The sequence below is a fragment of the Haplochromis burtoni genome, unplaced genomic scaffold (genome assembly GCF_018398535.1).
Source record: "Haplochromis burtoni strain Fernald_Lab_line unplaced genomic scaffold, NCSU_Asbu1 Contig_223, whole genome shotgun sequence".
Lineage (NCBI taxonomy): Eukaryota > Metazoa > Chordata > Actinopteri > Cichliformes > Cichlidae > Haplochromis > Haplochromis burtoni.
The window spans coordinates 208247-223033 of NW_024582584.1; the positions used below are offsets into that span (position 1 = coordinate 208247).

The 14787-nt window shown below is 40.0% G+C and overlaps 1 protein-coding gene across 1 annotated transcript in view; it reads left to right on the top strand.

Annotated features, from left to right (window-relative positions):
• Window positions 1-14787, top strand: part of LOC102292098 (protein phosphatase 1 regulatory subunit 29) — a 306883-nt gene that overhangs the window by 168442 nt on the left and 123654 nt on the right. The gene's annotated exons all lie outside the window — the stretch shown is intronic.

A 14787-nucleotide genomic window follows, 5' to 3' on the forward strand; every position in this document is an offset into this window, starting at 1 on the left:
ACAGTTGAAGTGTACCTCTGGTGCAAATTACTGACCTCTGTCATCATTTTAGGTGGGGGAACTTGCACAATCGGTGGCTGACTAAATACTTTTTGCCCCACTGTATGTATGGTGGTTCTGGGAAACCCCAGAAAAGGTCATGATGTCACTCCACAAGTCCATTTGCAGCTACTATCCACTGCAACACTCCCAAAAGCTTTTAACAACAGATAATCAGTTTAGCAGAATTAACTGCATGCTGACACAGAACATCCACTAGTGTATAAAAATGATGTCACATATCCCAGTAATGATATAGAAGTAAAAAAAAAAATCCTGTGAATCTAATCGACTGAATTTTACCATTTTACTTTTCTCTCTCTGGACTTGAAGTCTTCATGCTGATGCCTGAGCTACAGGTCTGATAGTAAATCTGTAGGCAATTGTGAAACATTAAATGAACATGTCAAAAATAAATTCAGGGACAGCCACAATAAAAGTAAAACAGACAGCAAAAATTAGTTACATGTAGCATGTGTGATGATGGACACTGTGAAAATTCAGATTGTTTCCATGTAGGGAGATTACAGGAAGCAGTCTGATATGAAATAAAACAGGAAGAAAGAAAACTCAAATCAAACAGTTGAAAACAAAGATCAGCTTAGAGAACATGAGGAGGACACAGGATGAAGATTCTAACATTTTCCAGCCTAGAGAGCATCACTAACTCGTTTTAGGTTGTGTGTTTGCAAACCCTTTCTTGCAGATGGCGATACATCTGAATAGAAACCTTTGATACTTTCCATTTCCTCCATTTTTGCTGGAATAAAACATCAGTACTGGTTATAATCACAAACTTTGCTCCTCGTTATCTACGTTTTTCCTTCCTTCTTTTGTTTCTTCAGGAGTTTGCATGCTTTCTTACCCTTAGCAATAAGCCTTTGTTGTGAAGTATGTTGTTAGTTAAAGGCTTACAAAACCCAAGAGCATGATGTACTTGTCTAGCTTGTGAGGATATAGATAATAGTCTATCACATTGATTTTTTTAGAGTAATGCACCTGAGACGACTGCAGGTGAATACTGCACTTGAAATCAGACATAGACTTTTTTCCTAACTGAAATTTCTATTTGGACCACTGACGCGTTAGGAGATTAAAGGCTTTTGGCACTTTGAAATCAACTCTTAAAAGAAAGAAATTAGTTACTAATTCCATTATTTTCCATAAATATCCTCCAGCAACTCATACTGGTGCCCTTTTAGAGTAACACCATCCCTGTAATTATTATTCTCACTCATGGTCTTTCCCCTCTTGCATTCCTTGTTGAGTTGTTGCTTCCCAAGACTTCCAATTACCATCAGTCCAAAGAAATTAAAGGTCATATGTCGTTTTTTTTTTTTTTTTTTTTTAAAAAAAAAAAAAAAAAAAAAAAAAGTCATATGTCGTGCCAAATAGCCAATTAGGCAGACTAGAAGCTTTGACCGAATTGAAGCTCACTATCCCCGGGATCACCAGGGTCATGAGGAAATGGGATGTGGGGAGGTCACCTCCTCCTCAGGTTGGCTCTTGACAATTATGTTGAAACAGTCAAGACTTGGGATGTGTGGAAACAGTAATGTTTGTGTGAGGGAAGTAATTGATCCTTTAAATTCTTGTGTGCTGACTGTTTAAAATTAGAAGCTTTGGGTTGCCTGTAGCTCAGCAGGTAGAGCAGATCATCTACTAATTGGAAGGCTGGTGGTTCAGTCGCTGGCTTTTCCAGTCTGCATGCTGAATATCCCTGGGGACAATACTAACCCCAAGTTGCTCTTTAATGCACGCATTGCCATATAAATGTGTATGAATGTTAAAAAGAAGAAGTGCTTGTATGAATGAGTGAAAGACACATACATAAAGTGCTTTGAGTGTTCAGCAAGTGTAGCAAAGAACTATATAAAAACAATCAGTCCATTTACCATTTCAGGGAGACTGGGGGAAACACCCATGGTGATACCAGAGGCAGGTTGCCATTTTTCTTCCTTTGGTATGACAGTTGCAACTCAGGCTGACAGCCCAGGTCAAAAAAGGAAATACCACCAAGCAGAAAAGGCAGATCCAACTTTCTATTTTTTTGCTATTAAAAAGTTACCCATTAAAGTTTATCTGCATTGCTAAAAACCACATGACCCTAGGTTCAGACTCTTTACCACAGAGTGTATGTGGTGTTGTGGCTCCAGTGACAGTCCACCATTCCTTTTGGCTTCCCTACAGTATTTAAATTCAGATATCTTGCAGCTGAGGGAAAATGACAGACTCTCATTTCACATCTTAGGTGGACGTCTTTTTAAAAAAAAGAACAGTTGAAAAAGTTTTTGTCTCATATGTAAAGTGCACATGTGAAGAAAATAGATAAACAGGCCAAAAAAAGAAAAAAAGAAATCTACTTCACCAGCCACTGCAAAATATTCTTTTTTCTCCCCAGTCTGTGTTTCTGTCACATTAATGAGTTTTTAAAATAAACTTTTGAACACCCGCTCAAGATTACTTTCATATTTGTGCCTGTCTTTTACGTTCTATTCATTTGCTGCTGTCTTATTTCCACATATTTTTTTCCTTTTATCTCTTTACCCTCCTGTTTTCTCTCCTCCTCTTGTCTTTGCCATCTCCGTATCTTCACATCACTTTGTTCCAAGAAATGATTTTAGCAGAAAGTAAGTTTTGTTACCAGGCAACAAGGCTACTGCGTGCGTTTGCACTGCATGCTAGAGTTCTCAGCGAGCCCACATGTTTATGCATGTGTCTCTGAGAGTCATGGGTCATGAATTTTTGTTTGTTAAACTTTGAATATGTGCATAAACACTTGTCATGTATGAAGTCTGATTGTTTCTGAATCTTTAAATGCTGTGCCGCACCAATGATTTAGAGATGCAAGCTCTGTGTGTCTATGAGGGGAACACTGATAAGGTTTGTGCAACTTTAAACTGTACATCTAGTATCCTGGTCCATGTTTTCTGCCATATATGTACTCCAAAGGTGATGGATGCTTATAAATCAAAGTTCAAAGTTTCAAATAAAGAAGTCAGCAAATGTAGACAGCTTTTGCTATGAACACAGAACCCCCCCCCCCTCCCCCCACCTGTTGTGCGGGGTGAGGGGCAGCCAATTAGAATTTAGAAGGATGAAAGGCAAGTGGGAACTGCCAAAGCAAGTTCTTTAAGGCAGTGGATGAATTAACGGACTGCACTAAGACCAGCTATAAGATGAGTTAGGGTTATTTTGAACTGAATCATGCAGAGCTCCTCAAATATAGTCCAAAAATTTAAATTTGAAGCTGAAATGAGCATTATAGGTCTCTTTGAACTGATGTAGAAAAAAAAACATTTCCTATTTAAGGGGAAGCTTTAGATATATCTGGAGGTATCTTTTTTTCCCCTGCGTTCTAGTATCAACCAACATTTGTGTAATTGAATGTGAGTTCATTATGCTGTTCAGGATCTGCTGGATTATAGTTTCATCTTATGTAATTAGTAATATATCCAACTTGTTTCTTGACACCTGAAAGTAAATTGTACCTTGAATTGACACACTGTTCCACCATTCCCCATTTGCTCTTCCTCCTAAAATGTTTACTTAGCATATATGGAAAGATTTCGATTTGAATCAACTGGTCTCATTGAAAAAGAAAGTTGATTTGTCGTCCCCTTTTTCTCAGTCTTCATTTCTTTGTCTACCCTTTGTAGAGTCTTTTTTCCCACTTCATCATCCTCTGTTCTTGTCCTTTCCATATTTTGGCTGTTTTGTGCTGAGCTGCTTTCTCTCACCTCTCTACTATTACTCTTCCATCTCTCTATTCCTTGTAGCATATGGCCTGAGGTCTCCTGGCCGGCTCCCTCTGGACAGAGTCGTGCCAGTCGTATTCTGGACTCAAAGTAAACGAGTGGAATGAAAATGAAGGGGGGTGGCGGGGGGAGCTGTGGGGAAGGAGTTCAGTCACGACCGGTGAGGGGATGGGGTAAGATGAGGGTGCGGGGGACTGGAGGCAGGCAAGATTTGAGGTGAAAACCTCTTGAAGAAGGGAAACATAAGCAGAGGATAAAAGGAGGAGAGGATTTGGACAGATTGAAGGTGAGATTTTGAAAATGTAAAGAGTGTAAGTCATTAGAAAAAAAAGGCATAAAGTGTGAGAGAAGAAGAGAAAAAAGAAATGAGAAAAGAGATGGAGAAGAAAGAGATTGAATGGATGACACATAGAACAGAGTAGGCCTGGCAGGTGAAAGACTTACAAACCGCTATACATTGTCTCTCAGTGGTTATTGATCTGCCTATCAGTCATGGTTTCACTGGGTCACTGGTTCCCATTCCATCAAACAGATCTAATCAACATCTGCAAATAGAGGTGCTTGATTCTTTCTTGAATACTCTGCCCTCACCCTCACTCAATCACATGCTCAGTTTATAATTTAAAGACACATTACTGATCAATAGTCTACACACAGGTATTCTCAAACTGCGATGAGCTTTAATGCAATGCCATTTAACACACAAACTGGTATAAACATCCAGCAGTCTTGGTGACAGTTTAAAACATCCTCAGACTAAACAGTCTCATTGGTTGTGAAAAACGTGCAAATGCTTCTTTAGTAGTTTTCTTTACTGTTTGGTTCAGTTAAGTTCAGAAAAATGCATCACTCTTTGAGTATTTGGTTACAGTGTTAAACACATTAGAAAGCTCAGTTTTCTGGGCTTCCATGTTGTATCCACAGTGACAAAATCAATATACATACACAGACATACATACATGTGAGGACTTACTTACCTTCAGCATCGAATGTGTCAGTCACTGATACAGTAACAGGATGTGGGTACTGAGGGTTTTGGCACATGCCACCCTACACCATGAGTTGCTGAAGATTGTTTTTTTTGTCCTTTCAAAGAAAGACCAAAGAGTCTTTCAAGAATTTTCCCAGAGAGCGTGGTTAGGACAGGAAAAGGAAACTTTATAAAATATAAATTCTCTACTATTTTCCTTCCATGACAGACAAATTCATCTAGCTGGGGCTTACTTGAAACCAACTAGCATGGTTTAATAAACTGCTCGGTGATTTTCTGTACTTTTATCATCTAAAACGTCTTTTTCTTTTCTTTTTTTTTTTTAACTTTTCGCCCTAAAGGATTCTGCTGTTTATTAGAAGTTACGTCTTTCACATAATACATACATCTAATTTTGCCATGAGATGTTATCTATTTTGCTTTTTTTCCACAAAGATGCCAAACAGTAAAATCTGTTTCAAATTTAGTCACTAGCAGTATCAGAGCAGTTAGTACAGTAAGGCAAAAGTTTAGCTCTCATTAGAACAACACTCTGCTGTGACAGAAATAAAGATGCAGTGTTTAAACATGAGTGTAGTCTGCAGGAAAATAGTCCATACTCTGAGTGGAAAGGATCTGAGAGCCACTGTGATATTAGATGAGAAGGTATTATAGCTGCAGTAACTGCTGGATGCAACAGAGCATGATGATGGAAAAGGACTTATTCGTGTCTACGCAGTTCAACCTGTACTTAGCTTTCTGCACTCTTGTGAATTCACTGGGTCGCTGTCAAAGGCCATTTTTTGCCCATCACTGAATCTTAGGTCATGTTAATTACAGTGAGCAAAGCAGAGTGTTTACGAGGTCAAGGTGTAGGTTGTTCTGCTGATCTAGGCAGTGACAGATGGTGGTAGGTTAAAGAGTCAGTTTGCATCTCACAGCAGCCAGCTTGGTTTCTTTATAGACTTTTCATGTGAAAATCACTGCCATTACACTATGTGTCATGGACCAATTCACCCAGAGCACCTAGGACATCTGTTCCTACAGAGAAATACATATTTTTATCCTGAAACAAACACCTACCTGTAAGGTTTTGGGTCAGTTTAGTTTAATTCAATTCATTTAAATTTCATTCACCTTAGTTCAGTTCAATTTATATAGCGCTATATCATAACAGCATTTGCCTCAAGGTGTTTTATAGTGTAAGGTCTCTACAATAATAGAGAGAAAACCTGACCAATCACGTAACCCCCTGTGAGCAAGCACTTTGCGACAATGGGGAGGAAAAAAGCCCTTTAAACAGGAAGAAACAAAACACATATGTTTTGCCATTATGCTTTTGTACAGCACCACAATGGATTTTAATTTAAACAGTCAAGATGTAATTGAAGTGCAGTCATTAACTTTTAATTAAAAGGGTTTTATATAAGTATTGAATTAACTGTTTAGGAATCAGAGACATTTTTATACACAGTTTGCCATTTTCAGAAGCTCGTATTGCAACAGCTTTTTAAATTTAAATGACATTAAAATTAATTGTCTTGCACTTATCCAATTCAGTACAATGTGTTTTTTCCAACCAGTGGTTGAGTCGTTGCTAAGTCACTACCAGGACACTACACCAAAATCTCATTATGATCACGCTGGTTGCTAGCAGGTTGCTGTGGTCACGTTTAGTTTACATGAGAGAAACTAATTTATCTGCATCTTCGTTCGATTTGCTCTCTAATCAATAGTAAAACTCTAAAAAGTGTGTTGAGAACCTAAAACGGAGACCGTACGCCTTCAGAATGAAAAATGATGCCTTACTTGTGCAATCAACAGATTTCGAAAGGCACATCATTTTTTAACTTCACTAGCTGGGCCCACGTCCTCATTTTAGGTTTGACAGTGTTTTAGTAGGTAAAGGTGAATGCTTGGACATGAATTGAGCTGTGGTTTGGGGAAGGCCTCGAAGGGGACTGGCGACAGCGCCTGGGCCTGGCAGATCCCCATGAACTAAATGGAAATGAAGAAGTTAAAGAATAGAGAACGAGGAGGGAGGGAGGGGCACGTAAACGAGAATGAACAGTTTGCAGAACTGGGGGAACCTATATAGATGACAACCAGAAGGAGCGTGTTTGGAGGCGTGGTCCTGCTCCTGAAATTTCGATACATAATCTCCAAAAGAATCTGTTTCCTCACCTTTCAGTAACAAAACACTGGTAACAACTAGTAGGAGGAGGGGGTGCAGGTGGAATAACAAATTAAAAATAAATATAAACTAAAAATAAAATAAAACAAGTAAATAGAAAAGTGCATTAAAAGCCAGGATATTCTGCCATTCTACACCTGAAATCAAGTTAGAAAAAATAGGTTTTGAAATGTTTTAAAATGAGAGACTGGGTGGCTAAAATATGAAAAGGTAAGTTGTTCCAAAGATTAGGAGTCACCACTGAAAAGGCTCTATTGCCTCTGGTTTTAAACCTTGATCTCAGAATCTCTAGGAGGCCTCATCAGAGCCAACATATAAAGAGTTACAGTAATCAAGATAAGAGGTAATAAAAGCATGAATTACTCTCTCAAAGTCATGTAGCGTGAACTAGGCCTTCACCTTACTGAGGAGCTTTAGTTGAAAGAAACTTGTCACTGTCAAAAGTCACACCAAGGTTCCTTGTAACTGGATGACAATAATAGACCAAAGGAGCACTGTCATACCTATCTAACAGACTGAGTTGCCAAAATAATTTTTTTTTTCTCTGATACAGTTCACTAGTGCCTGGATAGAAACGCGGCTCTTGATTTGTACAGGCAAATATATCTGGAGGTCATCTTCAAATCCATAAGTGGACCCCAAAAGAAGCAAATATAAAGAGAAGAGAAAGGTCTCCAGCAGAGAATTCTGAGGTGCTCCACGACTAAGTGGGGGCACAGATGATGAATACTGCCCTAAATGGACAGAGAAACTCCCATCTCACAGATATGAAAGGTCATCAGTCTATCACAGGGCTAACACATAGAGACAGACAACAATTCACACTCAAATGCACACCTATGGCCAATTTAGAATCATCAATTAACATAACCCCACTAACTTTGGACTGCAGAATGAAGCTGGCGTACCTGGAGAGAACCCACACAAACTCCACACAGAAATGCCCCGGCCAGGTGGTGGAACTGAACTCAGGATGTTCTTGCTGTGAGGCAACAGTGCTAATCACTGCACCACCATAGCTCTAAAACCTTTGATTAAAAAAGAGAGCTTAGAAATGGGCCTAAAATTAGAAAGTCCAATTTACACTTTTTGATGAGTGGATGACCACATGTTTTAAAGCAGCTGGGGAACAACCAGATGTTAGGGATGAATGATTAGGTCAATACATGGCTCAAGAATATTAAAAACCTCCTTGAAGAGGTGTGGTGCAATACTGTCTAGGGTTCAAGAAGACGGGTGCATATGCTGAACTATGTCAGATAAAAAGGGGAGAGATGCTTGGTCAAAGTTCTCAAAGACAACTGGGCAAAAAAAGAGAAACAGCAGGATCTGGGACACAATTAGAGGGAATAGTCCTGAGAGCAGAAATCTTTTTAAATGTGAGAAACCTTTAATAAAGTGCAGATGAGGGCACAATACAAGTAGCACTACATGGATTCATAAGAGAGTTAAGAGTGATGTTTGTGGCTATTATTTGACATAAGATTTGATCAAAAATTGGGTTTTTGCAGCTTTAACAGCTCTCTGATAGGCTGCTTTTTAAAATAGCCAATGAAACTTGAAGGTAATCCTTCTTCCATCCCCTCTCTCTGCATGGGCAATTGTGCCTTAGAGAGCGAGTGGTATCATTCAGTCATGGCTTGGTCACTGGTTTAGACCGTTAAATTCTAAAAGGAGCAACCACGTCCTGTAGGCTGCTACAAGATTAATTAAAAAGAACTATAAATTGAGCAGGGTTAAGATTTAACAAGTACAGTGTCATGAAAAGCTAATGCAAACATAGATCAGCATCTGTGTTTGCACTCGTTGAGCTGGGACGTGTGGTTTAGCAGTAAACAGTGACAGTAAACAGTAAATAAAATAGCATAATAATCTGAAATATGAGTCTCACAGAACTCGGTCAGGCATAAGTTTAAATGAAATGATAACAGTAGGTCCAGTGTGTGTCCCTTTTCACGTGTTGGACCAGACATAGACTGAGTGAGATTAACACTTAAACCCTGCATTTTCTTTCCTTGGAGAGGAGGTCCGTACACCACAGAATTCTTCAGGGCAATGAAGGATTAGGCGAAGTGCAGTGAGATTGTATCATATATATAGGGCTTGGCTTCCTGATCAATGCTCCACTACCAAAAGGAAGCCAAGCCCTGTCACCCTTTACAACAAAACAAAGTGTGGCATGGATGTGATGGACCAGATGGTTCGGGAGTACACTGTCCGCAAAGGAACACGGCGCTGGCCAGTCGCCGTGTTTTATAACATGATTGACATGGCAGCACTGAATGCACATGTGCTGTATCAAGCATGCACCGGGACGAAGGAAAGACGGGTGGACTTCCTGGTGGCGCTTGCAACAGAGTTGGCTAACTCTCATGTAGCTGGGAAGAAGGCAAGAAAAGAACAGTTGCTTCGGACACAACCCTCCACATCTAGCCCTGGAAAAAGAGCCTCGTGTCAGGTCAAACACAACTGCAAGAACAATCATGCCACTGTGAGATGTGTTCACTGCAAAAGATACACATGTGGTAAATGCAGACTACAGATACCATGGCAGTGCCAGGATTGTGAGTGATTGCTGGAAATGTTGAATTGTTTGTACTCACTCACTTTTTATTATTATTTGTAAATATGTGTACAAATGGTTGGTTTTTTGTACTGTTTTTATCAATAAATCTTAGCAACAAAGGACATATACCCATGTGTGATTTCTCCCTAAGATGGCAAACTTAGATGGCCCTCAATCACACACCCCCACTCCCCTCCCTCCAGAATTCCCAGATAACGACTCAACGACCCAATTTACATATGAATGACTAGACAATTTAGCTTCCACTTGGCTGAAGCTAAAGCCTAGCTAAAAGCCTACCAGCCATTTGGCTGCTCTCGGGTTTTATAGGTAGAAAGGTAGAAGCCTGGGGGTGCTAGTGTTAAATGTTTCAATAAGATCAAGAAATTCCTTGAGCAAGAGTCCTGATATAGTCAAATATTAAAATCACCGGCAATCAGGAACTCATCATAATTCACAGTTATTCATCTCAGGAGGGCAGTAGACCAGAGCCTATTTGACTGCAATTCAAAGGTGGAGAAGGAGTTAGATGTTGACTATTGACATTGGAAACTGGATTTGAATACAGTAGTGAGCCCCCCACCTCTGCCTGCAGTCTGAGAGGAACTGAAAAACAAACAGTCAGGAGGGAGAAGTCCCGGTGCTTAAACGGTGCTCGAACCAGTGCTTAAAGAATAGAGAACACAAAATTGGTCCAAAAACCTCTCATGTTCAGCTGTTTTTTTGTAAAAAGATCACAATGTTAGTCTTTTCTGCAGCTATAGGGGATTTATGGTATCACTCTTGGATGGAAGCAGTGCTTAAACAATGGAAAAAAACACAAACTTTGTCCAAAAACCTCTCATGTTTAGCTGTTTTCCATTTTTTCTTTGGTCATTTTAGCTGCTTTTTTGCCAGGGTGAAGGGAGTATCTGCCATCAAACAAGAAGACAGCCGCATGTAACTACGACGTGTTTGCTAGTTCACCTTACGTGCATTAATTTAATAACGTGGTTAGCCTACTCAACGTAAATTACACACGAACAACATTAAGCTACTGACCCAGAGAAGAACGGCTGCTGCTGCCGTCATCATCCGTCATCATTTCTGCTACACTGGCAGGGCTAGGGGCCAGGACTCTCCTCTTCGGGTTTTTGGGGGATGTTGCTAACTCCGGGTCTAATAACAGGCAACCCACCTGCAGTAGATGTGCTCGGTGTGAGGTCTTGCAGCAAGCTATCAAATACGGTGCATTTCTCGGCTTTTAACAAAATGCTGTACGTCGCCAGGTGTTTCATCAGATTCGAGGAGTTACCTCCTTTGCACAGTATCAGCTTAAAGCACTTGTTGCAAGCTGCTGAGTTTGCATCTTTTGCTGTGAAGTACAGCCAGAATTTGACCACTTCGCCTTGGGCATTTTTAATCTGTAGCTCTGCTCTAAAAGAACCTACGTACCTGGGCCTGCCTACTATCCTCGGAAAGGTAAAATGATTGGCTAGAATCCAAAGTGTATGACATCTCAGGAAAAAAAAGCACCGAAATAAAGCACCGAAATGTGCGCTGCTTTTCGGTCTGGTTACTACCGTTTATGTCAGAACCAGTGCGGATACCGGTACCCATCCCTAGCTATAAGAGCTGTTGACTTGGCAACAAACACAAAATAAAACAATAGCAAACAAAAATCCAATCAGGCCTGATAGGTGGCTAGCCGCACACACTGGCGCCATCTTCCTGCCAACATAAAATGAAGATTATGAGTCATCAAAATGAGTCACCGGAGCTAGTTTCTCCTCTTTAAGCTAATCTTCTTTCATCTAAGAAAAAGTGTAAAAAATTAGACTCTGACAAAGAAGGAGGAGAGAGATGAGGAGAAGGGAGATTTAGGCTCAGATCAAGAGAGTGGCAACACAGCAGTGTTTATTTATACGCTTGGTACAGCATGTTTTGCTCCATTTATGCTTCAGATACAAATGATCCTAATGCTCCTCAGTCAAAATGAGATCAAAGAGCCATGGAGCTATAAAAGAAGGTGGGTGGGGGGACAGTAATATTTAAGAGGGTAGATGAGAAAATCGATCCCCAAGACAAGAAATTTTTCCATATTTATATTTGTTTAATTTCTCTATCAGTCTTCCCAAATTTAAAAACATTCTCTTCTCGCATGAGTCCATAACATAGATTCTTCCCCTGCTATGTCTATATAGCACAGCTGAATTAAGACAAATCCCCTTATAGAAAAGTGCACTGAGGATTTACTGTTAAAGGATACACACAGAAACTACAAAAGAGCCAGTTCATTATTTCCTTATTTTAATCGATTGTGTGCTTCAGGAGAAACCTTTCATCAAACATTAGATTCAGTAAAGCAACCTGAATTGAGTCAAATTGAATTGACACAAAGTGGTAGAGAAAGAGAGCCACGGAGCGAGGCAAGGGAGGGACGCAGGGGCAGTAAGAGCGGGGGGGGGGAACCCAAAACATCCAAGATGGTGAATATGAGAGAGAGAGGTGGAGGGAGTAAATTGGCGAGACAGAGAAATGTGAGGAGAAAGGTGATAAAAGCTCAGCGGGACAAGATGCTTAATGAGAGAACAATGAGTGAGAGACATTGAGAAGCGCGTGGCATAGAGAGCTGACGGCAGAGGTATAGGTGGAGAGAGAGAGAGAGAGGGACGCTTTGTCAGATATGATCAAAAGAATCTTTATGTGCAACATTTGAAGGCAGCCTCATGCAGCAAGACACACAATCCCTCACAGTAAGGGCAGTAAACGAAATGGAGGGAATGTGGAGAATTTTAAGACACTGCTCCTTGCTTAGACTGTCTCTGTGATTGTTGCCTTCTAATCTCTGTCACTCATCTCAATCGCCTTCTGTTTTCCTCTGTCTCCTCTTTGGTCTCTCTGGTTTTCTTTTTATGTCACCATCTTCCTCCATCTCTGTCTCAGTAGATCGTTGTTTTTCCTCCATTTGTAGCCAGCCAACCTGCACTGCTTCACTCTCTGCTTCGCGCCGCGGGAGGGTAGAAATTAATTCCCACTCCCATTAGAAAAACAAGCGTTTTGGATGGCAATCAAGATAGCAACCTGGAGCTGAAGCAAGCTATCAAGGCAAAATCTTGATTGTTCACTGAGCACTTAGGAAGCAGGAGAGTGTTTGAAAATAGAGACGAGGCGCACCCAAACTTCTTATCTTGTTTTCGTGTGAAAAGTGGAAGGAAGCATCCACATGTGACGTGAGTTCGGAATTTCAGGGACAGAATCGGAATGGGACAAATTACACAGACAGGTGATAAGGCGGCATGCTGATACTGAAATGATTCAAGCCATGTCGGACTCATGAAAAAAGGAGCCCAAAGGTATCAGAAAGTTTATCTTGGTCCAAAAAAAAGACTTCACTGCTTGATCCTCTACCTGAACAGAGTTTACAGCGTCACTGGTTTGTGGCACTGTGGTTGCAAAGAAGTCCTCATATTGTAACCAATAACATATTGTTTGTTTGTCCTTACAGAGCCTCTGACCCTTTTACAGTGCTTTAGTGTAGATTAAAAAAGATAAGAGTTAAGGTTATAGAATGATCATGGTTAAAGAAGAAAACTATATAAGGACTTAACAGGTATAAACAGGATCAACATAGCTGCCATGATCTCACCCACTATCTGAGATGACCACATTCTTTCTTCAATATAGCCTGAACTCTCTTAGGCAAGCTTTGTTGTACCTTCTTTAAGTAGTCGTTAGAAATAGTTCTCGAGGCTTCCTGACAGACATTGAAGCGTGTCTTTGCATGTTGGATGTGTCTTCATGCATTCCCTGTCAAGATGTTTTTCAATATTCTTCTATGCTGAGTTCAGGGCTCTGTGAAGCCCATTGTGTGGTTCTGTGTAAGGATGTTTTACTGCACTGGCAGTGTGTTTGGGATCCAGCGGAAAATGAGGGCACTGGCAATCAGACACTTTCCAGATAGTGGTTTAAAAACTGACTGTATTTACTCTTTCTCTTTATTTATTTAATTATTTATTTATTTTTTGCATCTCTGAGGTCCTGTGACGCATCTTTGCTGGTGTTTTCTTATTTCTTAAGGACATGACTTTCAGATACTGCTCAGCTGCAGTCCAAAACTCTTTACGCCTGCCTCTTATTTTCCCCTCAATTTGTCTTTTGTTTTGTTTTTTAAGCTACACTGCGATCTGTGGTTGTCAAACTGTGATCTTTGGCATTTTCATAGCTTCAACTAAAGAAATGTTTTTGTGGCAGCTTGCTGATAATGAATTATCCATAGATACAATTTAAAACTGGTTCTTTGATATATTGTCTTTAATGACTAGACACAACACTGGTTCATCCCTTAAGTTAGGTGCCTTTTTTTATGCTTGAATGATTCATAGGTCCATGTTAAGTGGTTTAACAAACAAAAATATTCCTCTGAAAATGATCAAACAAAAGTACTGGACTGAAAACGAATAAAAAAAGCAGCCAATGTTGAAAGAAAACCATTGAAAGAGATCTATTGCTCCTGGCAAATTAAAATAATTATATAAGAAAGCCTGACTTCTTGGAATAAAATCTAGAGAAAAGAGGTGGACTTTCTGCATAGCACTGTAAAGCAATGACTACTGATCCATGTTTCTCTTTATCAGAATTCTTAAGCAATTTTTAAAAAACAATTTCAGCAGAGGTCAAGGATTAGTGCGCTCGTTATTCATTTATTTATTTATTTATTTTCTCTGCAACTTTTTATGACCTTGGCCAGGTCAGCAGCTTCAATGGCCTGATAAACTGGGCATAATTTGTCCGAATTTCAGGAGCAGACGCAAACCTCACACACTACACGGGTTTGTTTTGTTTTGTTTCGTAGACTGAAACGTATCAGCACTGTGTCAAGGTGTTTTTGTCAATGGCAACCATTAAAGCAAGGCCTGTAAACAAAGGTCACATGGATTTAAGTCACTCATTTACTGAGCTGGGGTTTGTTAACCTGTCATTCTGCCAGCTTTGACCTTTTCAGAGTGAGAGGGAATCAAACTCAATCTGATTCCACATCTTGTAACCCACGCTAAGCATGATTGACTTACAAGCACACGTTTCAGGATGTAGAAACCAGCTAAGGAGGAGGAAACAGATGGAAATCAGCAACAGTTCAGATTTTAGTTCACCCTCAGCCATACTTACTGTTTGGGGACTTGCAAGCATGAAGATTTTTTTTGCAATCTGATATCATGCTTCATTTCTTTTTAATCAAAAATGTCATATCTTTGTTACCTTGTTGCATTTTCTAAGAAAC